Source organism: Heptranchias perlo, chromosome 14 (assembly GCF_035084215.1).
Source record: "Heptranchias perlo isolate sHepPer1 chromosome 14, sHepPer1.hap1, whole genome shotgun sequence".
NCBI classification, from domain to species: domain Eukaryota; kingdom Metazoa; phylum Chordata; class Chondrichthyes; order Hexanchiformes; family Hexanchidae; genus Heptranchias; species Heptranchias perlo.
In genome coordinates, this window is record NC_090338.1 from 14,498,786 (window position 1) to 14,503,806 (window position 5,021).

Here is a 5,021-nt window from a genome sequence, read left to right on the forward strand (position 1 = left end):
ACCCAGGCAACAAACATCTGGAATGTCCTGTTCTTAACAGTTCTCACAATGCGGTTTTATTAGCATGGGAAATATAGATTTTCTTACGATGCATTAAATTTATAGTCCGACCACATTAAGGAAGTGACCATTGTAATAATAAACGTTCTATTGCTCTAATATGATTACAATGCCACAGTGCAACCTGTAGATAATGACCCTGGCATTGAAATTAACTGTGGGCCAACAATCGGGCTATCTGTCATAGTGCACCACTGGTGCTGTGTGCAATTATCAGATGGGCAACATTACTTAAACCTAACAGTGAGTTGACAGGAAGACTGAGGCAGGGAAGGAGGACATAGTTTCAGGAATAAAGTATTAAAATATATAACTTAAGATCCTGAAAAGTTGTCAGTGTTTGATGAGATGGCTGTGTATATAGCAGACAAATATTATAAGGAGATGGGAATTTTCACAGTGGGAGCTGTCATGTTTTGACATCAGCCTTGGTTCAGTGGTAGCACTCTCACCTTTGAGTCACAAGGTCATGGGTTTAAGTCCCACTCCAGAGATCTGAGCACATAATTTAAGCTGAACCTGGCTCTCGAGTGCAGTACTGAGAGAGTACCGCACTGTCAGAGGTGCCGTCTTTCGGGTGAGACATTAAACCAAGGCCCCATCTGCCCTCTCAGGTCAATGTCACGACGCTATTCGAATAAGAGCAGGGGAGTTCTCCTCATCTCCTGGCCAATATTTATCCTTCGACCAAGATCGGTCAAACACATTATCTGGTCTTTATCACACTGGTGTTTTTGGGACCTTGCTGTGCACAAATTGGCGGCCATGTTTCCTATATTACAACAGTGACTACACTTCAAAATGACCCCATTGGCTGTAAAGTGCTTTGGGATATCTTGAGGTCGTGAAAGGCGTGATATAGATGCAAGTCTTTTTTTTGTCTTTTCTTCTTTCTTTTGATTGCTTCCTCCCCAACATTTCGATTAATTCTGAAATGTTGTGCTAATAAAATAATCGAATGGGAACAAAAGTTAGCCCCTGAGGAACATTACAAATTGTGTAAAACATTAAATAATGAGTTTCTGAATCTCATTTATCCATGAAGGCACGATGCAATCAGATTAGGAACGCAACAGCCGAATAATTTAATTGGATAGCTTTTTCAAAGAGCCGACACAGACACAATGGGCTCGATATTAGCACCCGCGATTGGGTGCGTTCCTGGCGGGGGGGCGCCGAAAATCAGGGAATCCCAGAGCGGGTCGGGATCCCGGCTCCAACCCACTCACTTCCAGGTTCCCCACAGACGCCCTGACGAGCGCACGCAGCCCCCGCATGTGGGACTCCCGCAGGCAATTAAAGTCGGCGGGGTGCCACTTGAGAGTATTTATTCTGGTATTTCAGGTCGTTAACAGACCTGATTAAGGAGATATTTCAGGAGGGGTGGGATTTTACAAACAACTGGGACTGTTTCCCGTACTGGGGGAAACACTCCCAGTTGAAATGGACATGTTGCAGCAACCAGCCTGTGGCAGCTGCAAAGGTCCATTTGACAGATGGTGGGGGGAGACCCTCACTCATTGCAGGAGGCCACTCTGTCACTTTGGAAAAAGTTTGGCCTCCACCACCCTCCTCCTAACAATAAAATTCACCAACTTGCACACTTACCCCAGGGTCCAGACACATGTACCTACCTTGCAGACCCCCTCAGATGTACATCTTCCGGATGGGGGCAGCCGTAGCTGCAGTCATGACCTCCTCGGAGGGCGAACAGCATCACCAGCCTCGCCGGCCACGTGGTCCACCTCTGACACGTGGAGCTCCACAACACAGTGCTGTGACACATCCACCTGCACAGCAGGAGGGAGGGCAACCGCAGAGAGAGATGCGTCGCAGAGGGCACTACCCTCGCCACAGGGTCCACAGACCGAGGCTCAGCTTCCTGGACCTCTATGAGCAGCAGTGCACACGGAGACTCAGAGTCACTCGACATGTAGTCGTGGACATCTGCAGCCTCCTTCATGCTGAGCTGCTCAATGATGGCCCGAGCACCATCTTCTTACCTGTCGCTGTCAAAGTCACCACTGCCCTCAACAACTTCTCCTCCACATCCTTCCAGGGTGCCACTGGGGACATCACCGACGTCTCTCAGTCATCTGCACAAAAGAGCCCTGCAAATACACCTACACCCACTCTGCAGTGACACAATGGGTGGCATCAGGTGTGGGTCTTTGTTGTGATCCTCAGGAAAGGGCATTATTGCACAAACCAGACAAGATTCGCAAAGACGTGGCAGTAGTGGTGCCAATATAATATGTGATGTGAGTTGGTCAGAAATTAAATATAAGTAAAAACCATGACAAACCCTCAAACACCCTTGTGCATTCCCTTCATGCTCACGACATGTTTGCCTTACGCTTCCTACTGCACATATGTGATGCATGCCCTGTGGCTGCAGCACAGGTAGTGGCAGATTGAGTGAGGCTGACCGTGAAAGAGATGCATGAGAGGGTGAGTATGAGATAGAGCCATGAGATTGTATGAGGATTGGGTTGAGTGGTAGTGGTGGGATGAGTGCTGGCGAGGTGAGTAGGTGCAGGTAAGATGAGGATGATGTTTGAGTGGGTGTGAGGAGTAATGTGATAGAGTAGTGTTGGCAGTGCAGAAGGAGATGTGGGGTGGGGGCGGTGATGTGGCAGACGGAGTGTAGGGGAATGAGTAAGTGTACTCACTTTGGCTGACCTACTTAGGTCATTGCAGCGCCTCCTGCACTGTATGCAGGTGCGCGATATGTTGTTGGTGCAGGTGACCTCCTCTGCCACCTTGAGCCAGGCCTTCTTGGTGGCAGAGGCAGGCCACTTCCTCCCGCCCGCGGGGGGGAAGATCTCTGTCCTCCCCCTCCTCCTCACCCCATCCAATGATACCTGGAGTGAGGCATCATTAAGCCTGGGAGCAGCCTTCCCCCTGGGCTGCTCCATGCTGTAATTTTTGCTATTTGTTGCAGCATCTGTCAGTGGAGGACTGCCCCTTTAAATAGAGCTCCTCCAGCTGACAGACCTTACTGCGCATGCGCAGTCCGCCCGCTGCGCAGCTCAGCAGCGGGGAACCCGGAACAAGAGGTAAGTGGATCCAATCAGCCTGCAATTGCGCGCGGTGCAGACTGATTTCACCGGGCGTGTTCCCCACGCGCCCAATAGACCCCCCCCACCCGCCGCGAACCCGTCACCCTGGTAACGTCGAGCCCAATGGCCCGATTGGCCTCCTCCTGTGCTGTATGATTCTATAATTCTATAATGAATGAGACTTGAGACTCTGGCCCGGAATTTCCTCACAGCTGATCTTGCTCTGCTGCTGTTGAAATTTGCTGGAAGGGCGCAGGAACCCTGTTTGCAAGTGTAAGTCTGGTTTCCGCCACACTTCCAGAGAACCTATGCCGGCAGAGTGGGAGTAGCTGTGAGGAAATTCTGTGCCTTTTCCAACCACTAATTTTCACTGAACAAAACTTGACAGGTGATAGTTTCCTGGATTTGGGAACCTAAAAAATGGGCTCCATACGCAGGAATGTGGGTGCCAATCCTTTGCTCCTGTTTTGTGCCTGAAGAGCACCGCTTCTGAATTTCCTGTATGGCTTTTCAGGTGGTTGCGCTTGGCTGTGGCTGAAGAGGGTGCACCGGTATAAACAGCATGTCAATAAATGTCAGAGTCCTGTGCACTCGGATTTCTGCTCTAGTGCCAATTCAGGAACAAATTCCTCCCAAACAATTAAAAACTGGTGCTATAGCTTCTCTGGGCTCGATTTTTAACTTCCGGGAGGGAATGCACCAATTTTAAAGGCCGGGCTTCATTATCATGCCGCTTGGCAACTTCCCGACAAAGATGGCCATTAAAACCGGGTAGCAGAATGCCGCTTGCAGAGCTCTAGGTGTACAGTCCCCAGCACAAGGTAAGTGCTCCACATGTGGTGGGGGCGGCGGGGGGGAATCCCGGTCGGGGGAGGGGGGTGGGAAACTCTGAGGGCAGGGGAGGCCCAAGGTTTCCTTGTAGAGCCTGGAGGAGAACTCTTGTTCCTCTTGGCCCACAAAGCAACAAGAAAAAAATTAATAACTTAATAACTTGTGTGCGGATATACACAGTGTGCTGAGAGTTTGGTAAGTGTGGGAGTTTAAGGGTTAATCTCTTTAAATCTAGTGCATATTGCTTCAACTGTTTAAGGTCAATTTAAAAGTTTCAATTTCTAAGTTTCTGTCAGGCTTCAGCAGAGAGCTGCTGTAGCAAGTTAATTGGTTAGCTAGATTCAACTGGTACTTGAAGGTGGGGCAGGCCTGACTCATCTGAGTCTCAACTGTAGAAATACAGGAGCCTGTCAGTGCGGATATACACAGTGTTTGGTGCAGTGGGGGAAGGAGGTGCTGCTTTGCCTTGCTTTTCCAAACTTTTCCTGCAGAGCAGTAGTGGACCTGAGAGTAGAAGACAGAGATTGTGGAATAAAAGCAGCAGCAGACCTGCACCAAGAGACAACTACTGTGCGACATCACAGGGACTTAACTCCTGGACCTAAGATAAATAAGAAGCAAAAAGTAATCCAAGTGGGACGTCACCAAGGAAGAGGTAAGTGATTGGCTGGTGAGTATTTTCCTGCTGAATTTGTCTAAGGTTAGAGTTTGTGGATTCTCGGGTCTCTGTTGTGTCGTGGGGGACTGCTGTTCAGCAAGGGCCCTTGAGTATACCTTTTAATTGAAGTGAAATTGGTGGGATTCATTTAATTTGAATTAATTAGTTAAAGGGTAAGTCATGTCAGGACAGCCCAGCCCCGTGTTATGCTCTTCCTGCTCTATGTGGGCAATCAGGGAACCTTCCGGTGTCCCTGATGACCATGTGTGCGGGAAATGTATCCAGCTGCAGCTACTGACAAACCGCATTGCGGCACTGGAGCTGCGGATGGATTCATTATGGAGCATTCGCGATGCTGAGAACGTCGTGGATAGCACGTTTAGTGAGGTGGTCACACCGCAGGTAAAGGT